This window comes from Nicotiana attenuata, unplaced genomic scaffold, assembly GCF_001879085.1.
Source record: "Nicotiana attenuata strain UT unplaced genomic scaffold, NIATTr2, whole genome shotgun sequence".
NCBI classification, from domain to species: domain Eukaryota; kingdom Viridiplantae; phylum Streptophyta; class Magnoliopsida; order Solanales; family Solanaceae; genus Nicotiana; species Nicotiana attenuata.
Genome location: NW_017671904.1, coordinates 10,789 through 30,455, shown reverse-complemented (window position 1 = coordinate 30,455; position 19,667 = coordinate 10,789). Strand labels below are relative to the sequence as shown.

At 35.7% G+C, this 19,667-nt stretch overlaps 2 long non-coding RNA genes across 2 annotated transcripts; both read left to right on the top strand.

Moving 5' to 3' along the window:
• Nucleotides 1-7,224: 7,224 nt before the first annotated feature.
• On the top strand, nt 7,225-12,718 carry LOC109210826. The gene is made up of 3 exons (XR_002065613.1): nt 7,225-7,465; nt 7,683-7,736; nt 12,455-12,718. It is a non-coding gene; the product is annotated as an uncharacterized LOC109210826 (long non-coding RNA).
• A 3,376-nt stretch (nt 12,719-16,094) lies between these two features.
• LOC109210818 lies at nt 16,095-17,310 on the top strand. Its single transcript, XR_002065612.1, has 3 exons — nt 16,095-16,323; nt 17,029-17,117; nt 17,208-17,310. It is a non-coding gene; the product is annotated as an uncharacterized LOC109210818 (long non-coding RNA).
• Nucleotides 17,311-19,667: the final 2,357 nt, after the last annotated feature.

Below are 19,667 nucleotides of genomic sequence, written 5' to 3'. Positions count from 1 at the left end.
TTATATTGGAACTACGGGACTGCACCTGGTAGATTCCCCCAGTACTGGGTATTTACATTTGGGACTATGGATCGGGATTTTCGGTAGATCCCCGCACACTATGAGTTGGACTACGGGATGGTATACCGGAAGATCCACTGGATATTTAAGTTTGGGACTACAGGACGGTATCCTGGGAGATCCCTGATAAAGTAGGATTTTAACGTGTTTGATGCCCCTACTTGCCTATTGCTTTGGTTACAAATTGCTACAAAATAGTCCCAAAATGCTTACAAGTTGTGCTTGATTGCAGGTTTGAGCGACAAAATGACAAATGTCAAAGATCGGCTCGAAACGGAGTGAAACCTGCTCAAGTGTCAAAGACCAAGTGAAATGAGGAACAGGAAGCTTAGCGCGGACCGCGCAAGAATGAACGCGGCCGCACTAGGAGATTTAGAGACCTACCATATCAAGCTACAAACCTACGCGGCCGCGGTGCATATTAGTGCGATCCGCGTTAATGAGATTCAGAGAGTTGATATATCAGGCTTGAGGCAACACGGCCGCGCTACCTTTTTGCGCGCTCCGCGTACAGGAGAATCAGAGACTTGGATCTTTGGGAGTTAAAGCCACGCGGCCGCGCTACCTTCTTGCGCGGTCTGCGATACTGAGGTTCAGAGACTGGTGGATTTGGCCAAGCCAAGCAATGCGCTCCGCGTTACCTTTTTGTGCGGACGCGCCAACTTCCACCGCGGCCGCGCTGCACTTTTGCGCGGTCCGCGGTCCTCAACTTCAGAGAGTGTAAATTCATGAGTTCAAGAGCCGACGCGGCCGCGCTACCTTTTTGCGGGTCCGCGCTGACCCCGTAGGGGTATTTTTGTCCAGTTTTTCCAGCCACTATAAATAGAATATTTTACCATTTTTAGGTTAAGTTTTGTACCAGATATTGAGCTGCGCTCGTTAGAACCGAAGTTTTAGCCTATTTTGGCATTTTAGCATTAATTTCTCAATAGATTCTTGTAGTTTCTTATCATCAATTAATTATTATGTTTAGTTCTTCTTCTATTTCTCCTATTTCTTCTTTAATTATGTCTAGCTAAACCTATTAGCTAGGGTTGTGGCTCAACCCTAGTGTGGGTAGTTGATGGGTGTTTCCATCTAGGGTGAGATTGAGATTGGGTGTTTGTTATTTGGGTTAATTTTGTGTTTCAATTTTGAATTTGTGGTTGCAAACACAGATTCAAGCTTAGTGGGTCTAACTCTTCTTGAGAAAGAAAGTCCATCACCCTAAAATTGACCCAACAAGGAATTGGGATGGACCCATGAGAAATGGTAGTCCCAATTAATGGGTTAAACCTCGAGAGAGTAATTACCCTACTTGAACCCTAGCTGCTTGGTCTAATTGGCCTACCCAATTGGTCTCGAGAGAGCCAATTGGGCAAAATTGTTCTCTCTACCGAGAGGTGTGAGAATGGGTACAAATGTGCAACGGTTATAGCAAAAGCCCCAAATATATCAATCTCCCCTTAGTAACTTCTACCCGTTGACTAGCCACCTAGGTAGTGTCACGACCCTAGTCCCTTTCTCTATATTAAATACAACTTAGCAATATTCTTGTAGCTTAATTTAGCCTTAATCATTAGTTTATATCAGTAGTGATAAATACAAAAAACCCCAAAAAATGTTAGAAGTACAATTAGAAGCACATACACAACTCTAGGCTAGACAGACAATTCAACTCCATTCCAAGCTCCCTGTGGAAATTCGAACCCGAACCACTATTTGGGTAAAAGCTGTTGCGACCCGCTCTTCCTACCATTGCGTAGTATCGAGTTGGCAGCGATCAACTTTTTGGCACCGTTGCCGGGAAGTTTACGGTGTAGACTATGTGTTTAGCTAGTTTTGTGTTATCCTTCTCTTTCCTTCTTGTTTACTAATTTTGTTTGTGTTGATCAATCAGGTACAAATGGCTCTCAATGCAAATGACCCTCTCGGCAATGTGATAGTGGGGGAGGAGGTAGAAGATCTAGAACAAGATGAGGTTTTACCTCAAGCTCAAAGGAGAGGTAGAAACGGTAATGCAAATGCTAATCCAAATGAGAATATTCCAGACCCTCCTCCGCCACCGCCGAGAGTGGCTCCCAGAGTTTTACCAAATCAAGGGTACGCCAGTGCTATTGTTCCTCCCCAAATTCGGGCGGGGAACTTTCAAATCACAACTGTGATGTTGACCTTGCTCGAGCAACGAGGGTATTTCACGGGCGCCTCCAATCAAAATGCCTACAAGCACTTGAAGGGGTTCGTAGATACATGTTGGGTTAGCAAGCAGTGTCCGAGGATGCGTTGAGATTGAGGCTTTCCCCGTTCTCTCTTCGGGGTAAAGCATTGGATTGGTTAGAAAGGCTTCCAAATCATTACATCACAACGTGGGATGAATTGGCGGACAAAGTTATTGCCAAGTTCTTTTCTCCAAGTCACATGGCGGCTCTTCGGGATGAAATTCTAGCCTTCAAGCAGGAGCCCACGGAACCTTTGCACGAGATATGGGAGAGATTTAGAACTATGGTGAAAGAGTGCCCAAATAATGATATGACAGAGGTGATGATTCAACAAACCATCTATCGGGGCATCAACACTACTAACCAATGTATTGTGAACCAGTTGGCCGGAGGCAATTTTGTTAAGCTTCCTTACGATGAAGCTTGTGAAGTTTTGGATGAAATGGGCGACACCTCTTCGGCATGGCAAAGTCGAGCAAATGTGCCCCAAGGTGACTCCACGCTCATCCATTTGCACAAGGAATTGTATGATCATGGCCAAGCTATTGCCGAGCTTACAAAAACTATGAATCAATTGGCGAAGGCGCAATTGCAACAAGTCCAAAACCCGCGCCAAGTCAATGCAATGGAAAATGTTTCTATGTTAAAAAGGAGGCAAAGAGGGCAACAACAACCTCAAGGAAATGGTGAGCAATTTGACAACAATAATGATGGTCGTGGTTATTCGAATGAGTGCTAATGAGCAAAGCGAAGAATGTCAATATGTCAATAATTACCAAGGGAATAGAGGAAATCAAGGGAATCAACAATGGCGTCCCCAAGGAAATTGGGACAATCAACAAAGTGGTGGCAATTGAAACAACAACAACCAAAACAACAATTGGGGTAACCAAGGTAACAATCAAGGCAATTGGAACGGGAACAATAACAATTGGAGCAACAACAACAACAATCAAGGAGGGTGGAATAATAGCGGCAATCAAGGCAACCGAGTATGTGGGCACTAAGATAAGCCAAGTATTAATGCAACAAGTGGCAGAACGACCAAGAAAGGTAATTGCTTACTTTTAACGAAAGCTGAGAATGCCCAAAAGAAATTATTCGATCTATGACCTAGAGTTAGTTACGTTATGAACACACTTAAGATTTTGGAGTGTTATCCATGCAGCATATATGTTAACAATGATACAACTATAGGAGACTGTAGTATAGGTTACCAGAAAGAGTTGAGCCACATCACAGACAAAATCTTGAATTGCTAGAAGGTTAAATTATGGATGTTCCATAGAGTCCACGAGGGGTAAAGTAATAACTAATACCCTGAGACGCAGATCAGAATATAACGTAAGCCTCCTTAAAGGCTGAGATAGAAGAGGAAACTAAAGAGTTACATTAGCTAATTGAATTAGGAGTCTGATTATTAGAGCCCGATGAGTATAGAAATTGTGATTCAGAACATTGTAGAATCACTCTAAATATCAGAGGTACAAAAGAGATAGTATAACAGCCATATTCTATAATAGCTCTACGATAAATCTAGTTAGAAGAGTACCAACCTCATAAGAAGTCAGTATGAAGATCCTGCTGCATTGTGTATGCACATGAGGTGCAAATATTATAGTAGAGCGTTAAGGTGTGGACGTGAGTTCCACCTATGTGGAAGGGAGGTTATGAAATAGATAGAAGATGCTATGCAATATTTAAATGTAAGTAAGGTACAGGTGAAGAAGGTACGAGATCCCTAAGAACAGAAGGTTATGAATAATCCATATATCAGATAGAGGGTTGGAAGCGCCGTAATTCTATATCAAGAAATGATAGTGGTATCGTCAGTGGCATATCTTCCAGGCTATTGTTTCTAGGTATAAAGGGGTCTAGTTAAGAGAGTAAAGAAGAGTTAGATACGATATGATGTCTCGCTTGAGGTTCTAGAATAACATAAGGAAATCTATGTTGCTAGAAAGTTAAAGAAAGGTTGTGAGTAGTATAAATAGATGTATGTAGGTCAGAAGCTAAAGTATGGTAGAGCGACTAGGTTATGGGTAGACAAGAGTAAGGATAAGGAAAAGTGAGTGAGAAGGTGATGAGAATAGGTAAGTCCTCAGGATTAAACCCATCACAACAAGAGAGCTGATTGTTTCCATAAGTTATAACAAGCTTAGTATAGCCTGAGTGAACTTAGAGGAGTTTAAGACTAGGAGAATTTAGAAGATATGGAATGCTTCCCTGGTGGTAGAATAAGGGTGTAATTCTGATAGATAAGAGGATTATGGTTAGGCCTTCGATTGAGTAATGATTTAGAGAAAAAGGGATTTCTTGAATTGTACAGGATTAGAATACCCCCATAAGATGAACTACATTGAGATGCTATGAAATATGATTAAACAAGTATTGTATCGTACTAGGCAGATCAAGCAAATAACTTCAAACGTTCCAGATGAGACGTGAGCCCTAAGGACAATGTATTATGTAAGAGGTTGCAAGTTATCAGTGGTAGATTATAGATAAACATTAAGGTGAATCAACAATAATGGATGAATGTTACAAAGTTTGAGATGAGATTAGGCTGTCATTCTTAAGATGAACAGTAATAAGGAAGAACTAAAGGACTTAGATTTATACATATAGGATAAACAGCGAGAGAGTAACTTGGAGTTGGGTAGCAAACTTAAGTAATAATAAACCGGAGTAAGTGTTGTGGTATAATATAAGCTACCTAGATATAGTAAAGCCATAAGCATAGATAATCGAGGCTATGAAATAGGAAATAGCAATAGTCGTAAGTTTGACAGTAACCGAGCGAAAAACTTCAATACACCTATAGATTCCCAGAAGGGCAGCTTGTCATAGTTCTGTATATGTTCACAAAATGAGGCCTAGAGATTGGATAAAATCTGAAGGAAAAAGGATAGAAGAGTCACATAGGCGCACATATAAGGACAGAGTCATACAGGCTGCATTACATAAGATAGCAACAGTTACGAGATTGAAACAATTCTGACCATAAGTCGAGGTGTGAGGAAGAGGCCAAAGGGGGGAATGCCCTGGCCTTTGGAATTATTCACAGAATAGTTGCCTAGATGTCGAGGAAAATACTAAAGTACTCATAAGTGCTATAAGTTATGATACCGGTAAGTGCATTCCAAAGGGGGGGGGGGGGAGAGGAATGATGTTACACCCCATAGTTTCATATGTGAGAGTACGTCGTAAGTCAATTGATGTAAGCTCTGAAATGAGATCAACTATGAAATTACATAAAGTAAGTTAATCATGTTAACTTGGAGGTTAAAAATATTTAAGATCATGGACTGCAAGTACCAAGAGGGTTGGAAGGCTTAGAAGCTAAACCAATTGAAGAAATTAAGTTTCGTCGAAAGTCGACAAGTTGAGAATATTATAACATGTACTTTTGGGGTAAGACTAGGGTGATCAAAATGATAAGGAGGTTATTTTATGAGTTATTTTGTCTTATGATAGTCGTGTGTTATGTTTTGAAGTCAAGTGCATTGTGGAACAAAAGTTGGCAAAGATCTTCACAAGTTACATTCATAAATATGCTGAAATTTAGGTCAAATGTAGATGAGCTTTTCTCCCAATATACTTGGAATTAGGGGATGATATGCCTACCAAATTGAATATCTACGAGTCTATTTTCTAACACTTAAACCGTTTATCAATACAGCACAGGAGTAGAGAGATATATGCAGTTTTGCGAGACTGCGCAGACTGCATAGGTGACAAGTATGTGTGTCACTAAAGCTTTTTGAACAATACATTTCGTGTTTTATATGAGGTTCTTTTGAGACATATTATATACCAAATGGAAGGTCATGGAATGTAGTTTCTACACTCTTAATCTTTCGTTCATACGACATCCGGATAAAAAGATATAAACGTCTGAAGAAGAGCCAATAATAGGGTGCCAAGCTAGCACCTCTTTGACTTTTGAAAAAAAAAAGTTTTATATAGGCCTTATGTCGTCTCTTTCATCACTTTTACATATACTACGACCAAGATTTTCCAAGAATATTAACATCCCGGGTACGAAATGAAGAAGCGATAACTCTAGAACGACCCCTACGACGTAAGTATCGCTATATCGCCTCTCTTTTTCTTTGTAGTTTGAGTTTTGGAAGGTACTTCATAGTTAGTAAAACGTCTAATTTCTGTATTTAAGCTTTAAATATTAAGGAAGTTTGATAAATTCATTTCCTAATAGTTAAGACTTACGGGACGGTGATCGGAAGCCGTGAGTTCGAGTTATTCGACTTGTAGTGGATTTTTTTGTGGGCTGTTTCGTGTTGATTTTGGGCTGTCTATTTTGCTGATGTTTTATGGAGTTTTTGTTACACACCATATTTTTGTACGTGAAAGTACTCCATAAGTAAAGTGATGGAAGCTCGGAAATGAGATGTTATATTCCGCATTTTCATACGTTAAAGTTTCATCAAAAGATAATCGACGTAAGCCCGGGACAGGATTATTTCGGGGTTATAAGTATTACGCTATTTCAAACAAGTGATACATAAATTCGTGAAGATGAGAAGGTAAGCAAATCGAAGAAAATGAGTTTCGTCGAAGTTTGAAAATTTGGGGATAAGATATGGTCCAAGATATAATACCGGTAATTATGGACTAGTGCCATACAAGGTACCAGATGATTATGATAGTCAGGTGTATAAAGTGTGTTAAAAGTGAGTTGGTTTTTGAGTAACTTGAGAATATTCTTGATTATGTGGGTAATTTCTTAATTATTGGTTTAGTGGGAGATTAACCAAATTAATTAAAGGTTATGAATAACCAAATTAATTAAAGGTTATGAATAATTATTTAAGTGAGATTTGAATAATTATTAGGGGGGACAACAATCCATGTGGGATTATAAGATATGGCACCGAATTGCCAACTAATCTTATACTTAAGGAGGTGGTGGCACTATCCATGTGCACCTTATCTCATTTTTGGGTTGAAAGATTCTATTAAGGCTTCTCCAAATTCTCAAAGTGAAAGGCTTATGTGTTTTAAAATTACAACAACATACGGATGAGGATTATGACAAAGTGGGATGTCTTAGTTCATTTTGGGGTAAAGTTGAACAAGGTCTCTATTACTAAGTTACTATAGCGTTGTTTGCTAAAGGACCAGCAACGTAATTTAATAATGGCAAGATGAACAACATGTCATTGAGGGCAGAAACATTTTGCTAGGTAAGAAAAGATTAAGCTTTCTCTACTTGATTCTCCCGTTGAATTTACGATTCTAATATTGATTCCTTATGGTTGTTGGCGGATCGAAGTTTATTTCGTAGTAATATAAAGTGGAAGTAAGTTTAAAAGAGGGAAACAAAAGTACACTCCATCATCAACGACCTTCTACAAGCTTGCCGCTAATCCATTGTTGTTGCGTTATTGTCGTGTCTTGTAGATTAACGTGTGTTGGAAGGGCTGTCTTTGTGGTTACTAAAGAAAGCCAACACAGGTATGTTAAGGCTATCCCTTCTTTCTTTTTGGCATTGATCCAAATGATATAAACGAAACGAGCAAACACACAGCTTTCATAAATGACTCTATTCATAGAAGTACTAGGGGTGTCTATGTTCTTGATTTCCCCATGTGACATATTATTATATCTCCTGTGCAAGGGTCTCAGAAAATATGTAAGATGATAAAGTTTACTTCATGACATTAATCAAAGGCATAATGGTCTTATGACGTTCCGAGAGATTTTATTGACGTACTTCTAATGAATTGCATTCATTTATACATGTACATTGACCCATGACCAGATGGCGTTATATACGTGTAGATATGTATATGTGATATGGGAAAATGTTACGGCGTTATATACGCACCACCACCTGATCAGCTGGTATACGTTGATGATTCTGCATCAAGAAATGATAGTGGTGTAGTCAGTGGCATATCTTCCAGCCTATGGTTTCCAGGTACAGAGGGGTCTAGTTAAGAGAGTAACGAAGAGTTAGAGACGATATGATGTCTCGCTTGAGGTTCCAGAATAACATAAGGAAATCTATGGTGCTAGCAAGCTAAAAGATGGTTGCGAGTAGTATAAATAGATGTATGTAGGTCGCAAGCTAAAGTATGATAGAGCGACAAGGTTTTAGGTAGACAGAAGTAAGGATAAGAAAAGGTGAGTGAGAAGGTGACGAGAATAAGTAAGTCCTGGGGATTAAACCCATCACAACAAGAGAGCTGATGGTTTCCATAAGTTATAAAAAGCTCAGTATAGCCTGAGTGAACTCAAAGGAGTTTAAGACTAGGAGAATTTAGAAGAGATGGAATGCTTCCCTAGTGGTAGAATAAGGGTGTAATTGTGATAGATAAGAGGTTGACGTTTAGGCCTTCGATTGAGTAATAATTTAGAGAAAAAGGGATTTCATGAATTGCACAGGATTAGAATATCCCCATAAGATGAACTACGTTGGGATGCTATGAAATACGGTTAATGAAGTATTGTATCGTCCTAGGTGGATCAGGAAAATAACTTCAAATGTTCCCCGATGAGACGTGAGCCCTAAGGACAATGTAGTATGTAAGAGGTTTCAAGTTATCAGTGGTAGATTATAGATCAACGTTAAGGTGAATCAACAATAGATGGATGAATGTTCCAAAGTATGAGATGAGATTAGGCCGTCATTCTTAAGATGAACAGTAATGAGGAAGAATAAAAGGACTTAGATTTATACATATAGGATAAGCAGCGAGAGAGTAACCTGGAGTTGGATAGCAAAACTCAGTAATAATAAATCGGAGTAAGTGTTGTGGTATAGTATAAGCTACCTAGATATAGTAAAGGCATAAGCATAGCTAACCGAGGCTATGAAACGAGATATACCAATAGTCGTAAGTTTGACAGTAACCGAGCGAAAAACTTCAATACACCTATAAATTTCAAAACTTTATGGAACAATTATTTATTTAATTTATTGAATTCAATAAAGTACCATTTTAAATACATCATATGTTACATATGTGTCCTTTAGTTATGTAGTAGAAAATTTAGTGTATGGAGTCTTAGCTCATACATTGAAGATTAAATTGTCGGATCTCATAATTAATAAACAATGACCACAATCAAAGATATTATTGGGCAAAATATCTTGATGACTGTAGCACAAGATTATAGTATAATTTGTCTTGATTATGGGAATGGTTTTACTCTAACTTCTTGTGCTAGTATACTTAGTGTATATTGAATAGACCAAGTAGAAAAAAGATATTTTTGTACTGAATATATATAAAATATTTTCTCTCTAATTCATTAAATGGTACCCCTTTATGTAAGCTTAAAAGTTTTCATGTGAAAACCCGGTCGGTGGATTTTGTATATGTCATATGAAATAGTTTAAGCGAAATTATAAAGGATTTAATTAGTTGACTAAATTAAATTGTCAGTTATTTAATTTAATTAACTGGTATTTGGGATCTTAACATGGGGAGTTAAAATAAGTGTTAATGAATTTTTGAAATTCATATTGAGGAGTCTTCTTGCAATTTTTTTAGTGGAATAAACTATAATTAATTATATTAGGAATTAATTCATGAAAAATTTTGAATTAATACTATAATTAGTAGCCTCTTATTACTTCTGTGGTCCTTGCTATACCTAGTAAAAATCTGGACTGACTTGGGTAAAAAGTGACTTGGGAGAAAAGTCATCCGATAGAGTTAGAGTAGGATTCTACTTGCACAAGCAGAATCCTACACGTTTTTGGGAGCCCTATTTTTGTCTGAAAAACATGTCTACTTAAGGAAGATATTTTTCACCCAATAACTCACTTTTAGAGTTGTATTGTTCTTGACCACTCAAAGCAATTTTGTCCAAGGTCTTACTCGGACCATAGCAGAAGACTGCAGCCCTAGATTCTTGCTCTGTGGAGGACCCGTGCAATGTTTTTAAGAGGTTAGTTGTTTCTTGTAACGACCCGGCCGATCATTTTGAGAGTTAGAGCCCTGATCCTCCATTAACTGCTTTTCCCGTATCTATTTCTGATATTGTGACTTGTCGGGAGGTTTCGTTTTGGTTTTTGAAGTATTTTGGGACACTTAGTCCCTAAATGGAAGCTTAAGTCTTAGAATTCGGACCGTAGTCGGAACTATGTGAAGATGGTTCCAGAATGGAATTCTGTCGATTCCGTTAGCTAGTTGGGTGATTTTGGACTTAGGGGCGTGTCCGGATTGTGTTTTGGAGATCTGTAGCTCATTTAGGCTTGAAATGACGAAAGTCGAATTTTTGGAGTTTTGGGCCGGTAGTGGAATTTTTGATATCGGGGTCGTAATTCGATTCGAGAAGTTGGAGTAGGTCCGTATGCTGAATATGACTTGTGTGCAAAATTGGGGGTCAATCGGACGTGGTTTGGTTGGTTTCGGCATTGGTTGTAGAATTTTGAAGTTTTAAGTTCTTAAAGTTTGGATTGGAGGGTGATTCATAATTTTAGCATTGTTTGATATGATTTGAGGGATTGACTAAGTTCTATGGTGTTTAAGGATTGGTTGGTATGTTTGGTCGAGGTTTCGGGGGCCTCGGGTGTGTTTGGGATACTCAACGGGTCATTTTTGGGACATAAAAGGATAGCAGATTTTACTGGTTTTTCTGTTGCATACATTTGTTCGCAAAGTGGAGCTCGCGTTCGCAAAGAAGAGATGGGTCAGTAAGAGAAATTGTTCTTCGCATTCGCGAAGGGGAGCCCGCGTTCGTGAAGGTTGGCCAGTCGAAGCATCGCGAACCGAGGAGCTGAACGCGTTCGCGAAGAGGAAGGTGGAACAGTTGGGACCTCAGGAATTTGCTCTTCGTGTTCGCGAATAAAGGGTCGCGTTCGCGAAGGTCCTGGCAGCTGAAGCTACGTGTTCGCGAGAGGGAACTCGCGTTCGCGAAAGAGGAAAAATTAAGCAATGGACTTTTGTTCTATGCGAACGCGAGGTGGTAGTCGTGTTCGCGAAGAAGGGCGTATCTGGGCAGATTTAAAGTTCAAAAAAACGGGGTTTGAGTTCATAACACTAAATTTGATTGAGAGCTCGGTAGAAGGCAAAATTTGGAGAGATTTTCGGAGGAAGTTTGTGGGTAATGATTCCTAACTCCTTCATGATTATATCCCACTAATCTATGCTTGATTTCATCATTTAATTTCGGATTTGGGGTGGAAAATTGGGAAAACTGAGAAAAGTTCTCAGGCCGAATTTTGGGGTTTTGATCGTGTATCGGATTTAAGTAAATTTGGTATGGTTAGACTCGTGAGTGAATGGGTGTTCATAATTTGTGACTTTTACCCGATTCCGAGACGTGGGCCTAGGGAGTCTTTTTGGGTGTTTTTCTATTTTCTTGCCTTAGCTTTTATCTCATTAGCTAAATTAGTTGCTTGTAGCTATATTTACGTTATATAATTGATTTGCCTACATTTTGGCCATCCGGAGCCGGATATTCGTGGAAAGAGCATTGTTTCGGATTGAATTGAGCTTGGTTCGAGGTAAGTGGCTTGCCTAACCTTGTGTGGGGGAACTCCCCTTAGGATGTGGTACTGTTTGATATATGAGCGTCGTGTATGTTAGGTGACTAGTACGTACGCGGGTTATTTGTTGTAAAACTCCATTTTTTTTCACTAAGTCGTAACCTGTTTTCTCCTTGTTTGAACTACAATAGCATATGTAACTACATTGTTTAGATTAAAAAAGCATGCCTACGTGTTTTAAATGCATATTTGAACTCTATGCAACATGTTTAGTGAAATTACTTGTTTTCTTTGATGTGAACTTAGCCCAAACTGTAGGTCTCCTTGCTGTAACTGTTATTTATATTGATTTAGCTGCATATTTACTCTGGGACTACAAAACGGTATTTAGGGAGATCCCCAGCACTGCATATTTACTTTGGGACTACGGAACGGTATTACGGGAGATCTCCCTGCACATTTACGTTTGGGACTACGGGATGGTATTTCGGGAGATCCCCTATTGCTATAATTGTGTTCTGAGCTGTTAGCTGTCATTGAATTTTATTCCTGTTAGATTTCTGTACTTATTTTACTGTAATATTTCTTTCTATCTTATTTCATTATATTTATACCAGTAGGGCCCTGACCTGATCTCGTCACTACTCGACCGAGGTTAGGCTTGGCACTTATTGGGTACCGTTGTGTACTCATGCCCTTTCCTGCACATGTTTTCCGTATGCATATCAAGGTTCTATCTACCAGCCTCGAGACTAGTTGCGTGGCTGCTGCTTCAGGAGACTTCAAGGTACATATGCCGCCTCCGCAGATCTCGGAGTCCCTTCTATCCCCTTGTGTTGATTTTCCCCTTGTTTTCTTCAAACATAAATGTATAGAGCAGTTAGAAACTCTTAGAAGCTTGTGACATTGCGACATTCTGGGTTTTGGGAAAAATGATTATTGTATATGCCGAGCGGCATCGTTTCTGCTTATTAACTATATTCGTTAGTTGTTATCTTTGTGTTTCTATTTCATTTTCGCAATATTAGGCTTACCTAGTCGTAGAAACTAGGTGCCGTCTTGATAGTTCACGGAAGGAGAACTTGGGTCGTGACATTTCTAATCTCGTAATTATATCATTGTCTAGTTTACATGTATTTGATGCCTGGATTGTATGCTTGCTTCCGCTTCGCATGTTCTAACATCACTAATGCTTGAATTATGGTAGACTGTCTACATTACATCCTTTGGGTGCGACTCTCCTGGAATCCTACGTAAATGCGAAATGCATTGTACAACGGTTACCTTCCCCAGATTTTATGTGAATGCTAGGTGCTTTGTGCAGCGAGCTATCTCTTTTAACTGGTAAAAGACGATCCATAGGTCTTTAGTGCCTACCCACTTTGCTTTTATGTCTTTTCTATCTTGAATTATAACAAAAAAAATTACTTTGATAACCGAAGTAAATGAGAGACTGAAAGATATTTCATTGGTAAATCACTAATAAGTGGCAATCTTTTATGTAATAGGTGCAATGTTTGATCTCGCGATCATTCTTTTCTTTTTCTTACCCCAAGCCTAATAACACTCAACTTCGATCAGTTAATTATATGGTGTAAATAAAGAAAATATGATTTCAGGAAATGTGATCCATTTAGGGAACGGATGCAGTGCAGAAGTTATGGATTAATTGGAACTCAAAATCTTAAAAGCTTAGACCTTATATATGTGTTACAATTTTCTAAAATATGTACGAAAAAAAAGGTAAATTTCGAACCTAATAAATCAAATATGCAGTGGATCCACATCTGATTCCACAAGCTCTATCCACTGACTGAAAGAATAAATTCAATGGTGTAGAATGATACGGTTCTAAACTTATCTCATGTTCAATGAATTCCAATAATTTAGCTGCCTTTACGCCGACTACCGAATAAGTATAAAAGTATAAATTTTGTGCTCTCTCACTTTGGTATCTTTAATTAAAATGAAAAATTGGGGTTGGAAATAATTAAAAGGATAGGGTAGGGATAGGAGAAGGGATGGGTATGGTGCATGCATGTATACCTTCCCATCTCTAACGTATAAGTCTAGAGGCGGAGCCACAGTATCGGTTATGGGTTCGGCCGAACAGTAATTTTGGTTCAAATCATGTATTTGTCTTAATTTTTTTTATTAAATATATATAAATTATTAATTTAGAACTCACTAACTTAAAAAAATTTAGGATCCCGAACCAAAAAGTTTGAAATCTTAACTCTGCATCTGTGTATAACGAGATTGGCAGATCTTGATTACGAGTTACGTGAATAACTTTTGTCCACACTCTATATATATATATATAAATTCATCAATATAATTTTAAATCCACTTCTTATACCGAGTCCCTAAAAGTATATTTGAAATCAACCATTATTCAAATACAATGATAGGAGGTCGTACTGTGAGAATATGAATAGAGTGCTTCTAAAAGAAAAGAAAAAAAAACAAATACATTCCATCGAGCAAAAGTAATGACCGATATGGAAAAATCCTTTGCAAAGGAAATATATTAGTTATATCTATATATGAAAAATCGATATTTAATGATATAGGACAAGATTTTTCTATCAATGAATTGACTTTTAAATGGTTCAAATTAAGATCCCAAATGATTCAATGAATATATATAATATTATATACATGTTATGTATAAATTATTAAAGGCGAAGCCAAGATTTGAAACTTATGGGTTCAGGATTCAAATCAAGTTACTGGGTTCTAAATTAATAGTTTATATATAGCGGGATTTGCAGTCGTATCCTATATTTGTGACACCTTTTAACATGTACCCTATTTTAAAATATTATTGATTTGGTAGCCAGCTGACAAAAAATTTATAATAATATGACAATTACACCCCTGACAAAAGATATAAAACCTGCATCACGCATTAATCGCGTGATCTGCAACCTCATTCGTGAAAAAAGATCTCCTCCTCTCCTCTCAGCAGCTTTATCAAAAAATTAGAAACTTATCCAGATTCATCTTCAGAATCACACTTGCATGAAGTTGTTTCACGTTGAAGCTAAAACTTCATGCTAATGTAACATGAAGTTGTTTCATGACGAACCTAAAACTTCATGCTAAAATAGCATGAAGTTGTTTCAGATTGAAGCTAAAACTTCATGCTAATTCATGCTGAAGTTATATATCCTTTAATAGACAATTTTGTCATGAATTTTATCCGAAACTTCAAACTAAACATGCTTAAGTTTTTTAGTTCATTTGCTAAAACTTCAGACTAAACATGCTTAAGTTTTTTAGTTCATTTGCTAAAGTTTCAGACTAAACATGCTTAAGTTTTTGTCTTGCAGTATGTAATTTTCTAAAGAGTTTTTGCTAATGCATGCTGAAGTTATTTAGTTCATTTGCTAAAACTTCATATCACAACATGCGAAGTTTTGTAATACAGTCTACAGTTTTGTCATGAGTTTATCCGAAACTTCAGTTTAAACGAGCTGAAGTTTTTTTAGTTCACTTGCTAAAACTTCAGCCTAAACGTAACATGCTTAAGTTTATGTCCTGCAGTTTGTCAATAGTCTTTTATTAAATAAGAGAAATATCGTCTTTTTAAAACGTTGTTAACAAAAAAATGGGTATGGATGCAAACGAAAAAACAAAACGGGTATAAGTTAAAAGGGGGCGACCAAATAGGGAGCCCCATGCAATTTTTACTTATACATAATCAATGAAATTCTTAAAAGAAATACGGGGTTTGATCAAAGCTACTGGGTTCGGCCATCGTATGTTAGCTCCTACCCGATAAATTTTATATATATANTTAGGATTTATATATATATATATATATATATATATATATATATATTGTACATTTCTTGATTACAATAATTAGTTGAGCGATTGGGTGGCCGACATTTAGGTAATGCTTCTAATACTATTACTTAATACTTTATAGGAGTATATACTTTTCATATTCTTTTTTTTTCTTAAATTCTTTTTCTTCAAATTTATTACTCCCTCCGTTCCAATTTATGTGAACCTGTTTGACTGGGCACGGAGTTTAAGAAAAAAATGAAGACTTTTGGAATTTGTGTTCCTAAACAAGTCCAAATGGGGCCCAGAGTATTTGTGTGGTTATAAAAGCTTCTCATTAAGGGTAGAGTTGTAACTTTAACCTAAATTGTTACCAAATTTAGAAAGGGTTCATTCTTTCTGGAACGGACCAAAAAGGAAATAGGTTCACATAAACTGGAACAGAGGGAGTACTATTTAGAAGCGGGAGTTGGACTCTTCTTCGTCCTACTTCCGATTTACAATTAGGTCACTTTTTTGGATCAAAAGTCGGAGTATTTTTGTCACCCTGCTCACTTTTTATTTTTTGTAGCGTCTTTTCACTTCGCGCGCTCTCCTATACGTGCCTTTCCCATCAACGTGGAAGACAAACCAGTTCTTGCTTCTGCTGCTGTCAGCTGTCTCTCCAGATGTTTAAGACCTGTATTTGGATGGATATCCGATTAGGGGTGACGCCAATAATATATGCACCAGCTTCTGTTCTGCTTGAGTTTCCTGGCTTACTGCTCTGTTCCTTTTGATCTCTCTGCTTGCTGGTTGGAACAAGTGAGTACTTCTTGCTTCGTTTTCTACCTCCTTTAGATTTCTGTGTGTTCTTACACACTGCATCGACCTTTGATGCAATTAAGTATCTGATGATACGCTTGGAAAAACTAAACGATTCTTATGCTCTTCTATGAGAGGAAAATCCATGAAAAGTAGAAGCCATTTTTAAAGGAATGTAAATAATTTGAATGGACAATTTACTGTTAATGTCCAAGTTTTATGCAATAATGATTCTGGAATTGGATTGACTTTATATGAACGTTCTTATAGGATTGTTGACAAATATTTGTTGAAATTTAGAAGGCAAATTGACCCATCCTTTCCTTGTGCACTATCTTTCATTAAACATTAGTAATATTCCAGTATCATGCCTAGGAAAGAATTCTCTAAGTTCCTATGATAATATATTACATAACTGCTGGATTGACTGACTTATTTTGTTCAATCCAGTATTGTTGCACTTTTTATTCCTGATAAAAAAAATACTTATAAAGTAGTATTACTTTATCTGTACAGGTTTTCTAAGACATTCTTGTGCTTGAATTGATCTATACTTTCTACCTTGCACTTTTATTTCCCTTGTATTGGTATAACTGACTAAGATTATGCAACATATTTTTCAATATAAATTGTGGTTTACTGATAAAAAATTTTGGTTGACGAAAAAAGGCATCATTATAGATCTTACGTCTGTTTTGTTCGCAGGGTGTTATAACTATGTAAAATGCATGTATATGCGTCTTATCCTGCTATGTAAATATGTGTTTTGAAGATCGCCAACTTCTGTTTGACAGGTAATGCAAAGAACAACCCCTACTTTTTTCAGCTACCAGAAAATGTTACCACTTGCCCTTACTGACGTCGTTTTGTTTCCAATATTGCAGAAAACTTGGACAATACAATTCACTTTGTGTAACTTACTGGCATGTACATTTATATTTTTTTTGTTAGCCGGTAAAAAATATTGGCGTTGTAACTGATGTAAATAGTGGGTTGAAAGACTGGTAGTAAATATGACCTCCTTTTTTTGGCTTGAATTTGTTTTCTTCACTTTGCTATATATCCAACTTTCTAAGACTGAATCGAAAGAAACTTACTGCCATCCAAAAGATAATTTAAAGGGATTACGACGCACTTCATCCTAGAGACCATAATGTTTAACAAATCAACCCACATATCTTATTACATAATTGATCAAAATGCAAGTTGCTCTCTATAGAAAGCAATTTATTTCTATTTTTATCAAGTGAGCCCGGGCCATTCCCACTAGTATGCTTATATATTAGAATTGACCACCGACCTTATCTCTTCAAAACAGGCGATACAAAAGCCATGTTCTTCTTGGTTTTCATTTTTTTGAACTTTGCATCAAAAGTATTAATCTTAAATAAAAAAAGAGGATTACTTTCTTCTTAAGGAAAAGGAAGTGATTGCTAAAGGGACACATGTTCTTGTTACCGTAAGTAGCTGATAATTATTAACCAAATTATCTCCACAAATTTATTAAGTTAATGGGAAGATAACATAATCTATATTATATTAAAAGGAGAGTAGTTTGCAATATGGTTAAGCCAAGTGGCAAGCTAAAACGAAGCCACTTGGCAATTTTAAGACAACATAAAAAATTTGGATTATAAATGGAAAAATATTTAATGAAAGTAGTAGTCCAAGATTTTCTATAGGTATCTTTAATTAAATCTGTGTATAATTCAATTATGGTTGGTATCCTATTTTTAGCAAGAATCAATTAAAATTTCACTGAAAATCTTATACACTAATTTTAAGTTGAAATAATAATTTTTTATTTTGTATAAGTTTTGTATCTAACCTTATTTGGGAACAATATACATTATTATAGGTATCTTAATTAAATTTTGTGTATAATTCAAGTTATGGTAGGTATTTTTTAAAGAAAAAAAAATATTTAAATAGACATTTTTTGTATCTTACAAAATCGATAGTTCATAATCAAAACGATCCCTTACTATTGAAAGTATTTGTTATAAATTTTACTTTAGAGCTAAAAACAATTTTTTTTAGAAACATGTGATTGTAACTAAATTATTGAAATTCCAAATGTTTGTTAATGCAGGCTTTATATGATGAGGTTTAAATTATTGAAATGAATCTTGCAATTGTTTTTAAAAAATAATTTTTAAGGAAAAAGACTCCTAAACTGCCATAGTCTCTTACATATCTTTTAGACTATTATCCTTAATGAAAAATAGAATTAAATAAATCACTCAGATAATCTATATGTATATATTATTAAAAGGAGAGGAAAAAGCCCTCTCCTTAAGTCAAGTGGCAACCTTTAAAAAAACTGCCACAATAATAGTTATTTAGTTTATAATTAGTTATTGGTTATTATTTTTGAATTTAAATATATAAAAAAAGAAAATAAGAAAATAAAATAAAAGATATATATATATATATATATATATTATAAATATTATATTATGTATGTATGTATTATATATATATATTATGTATGTAATTATGTATGTAATGTATGTGATTAATTGGTTACTTATTATTTGGATTAATAAATATAGATATCTTATAATTAAATATAAAAAAAAAAATAAAAATAATATATAAAAAAAATAACTACCACTCAAGATTTGGGGTGGGAGTAGTTTTCAAGTTGGACATTTATTAAATATCTTAAAAATAAAAGCAAAAAAAAATTAGCTTATAAGAAAAAACGAAGAAAGAAGAAGAAAAACTACCCGCATTCAAATCGGGATGTAGTTTCAAGTTTGGAGTTTCAAATAATATTTTAAAAAAAAAAAAATTAAAAAAATAATAAATTACAAATTTTCAAAAATTGGGGATTTAAAGTTTTTCAAGTTGAGGTTTTTAAAACTATTTTAAAATAATAATTAAACCGAAAATAAAGACACAAAAACTTTCAGAGAAAAATATTTAATAAAGTAATATGCCTAATAAAACTTTCTATTAACAATGTAATAATAACTTATATATATTTAGAATGATATAATAAAAAATATATATAACAAAAAAGTTATTCATGCGCTCCCTGTATAAGTCCGTTGTTTTAACAGATTTGTTTCATTAAAATTTAATAATATTATTAGAACAATAAATAAATAAATTTAAAAATAAAAAAAAATATATTCAAAAGTAATAAATTATAAATCTTCTCATATTATGAAAAAAGAAAAAGCGAATATTAAAATATTGGTTAATAAAAACTTCTATTTAACAATGTTAATAATATTAAGATTTCAGATGATATATATAAAAAAAATACATAACAAAAAAGTTTATTCAATGCGCTCCCTGTAATAACGTCCGTTGTTTAACAGAGATTTTGTTTT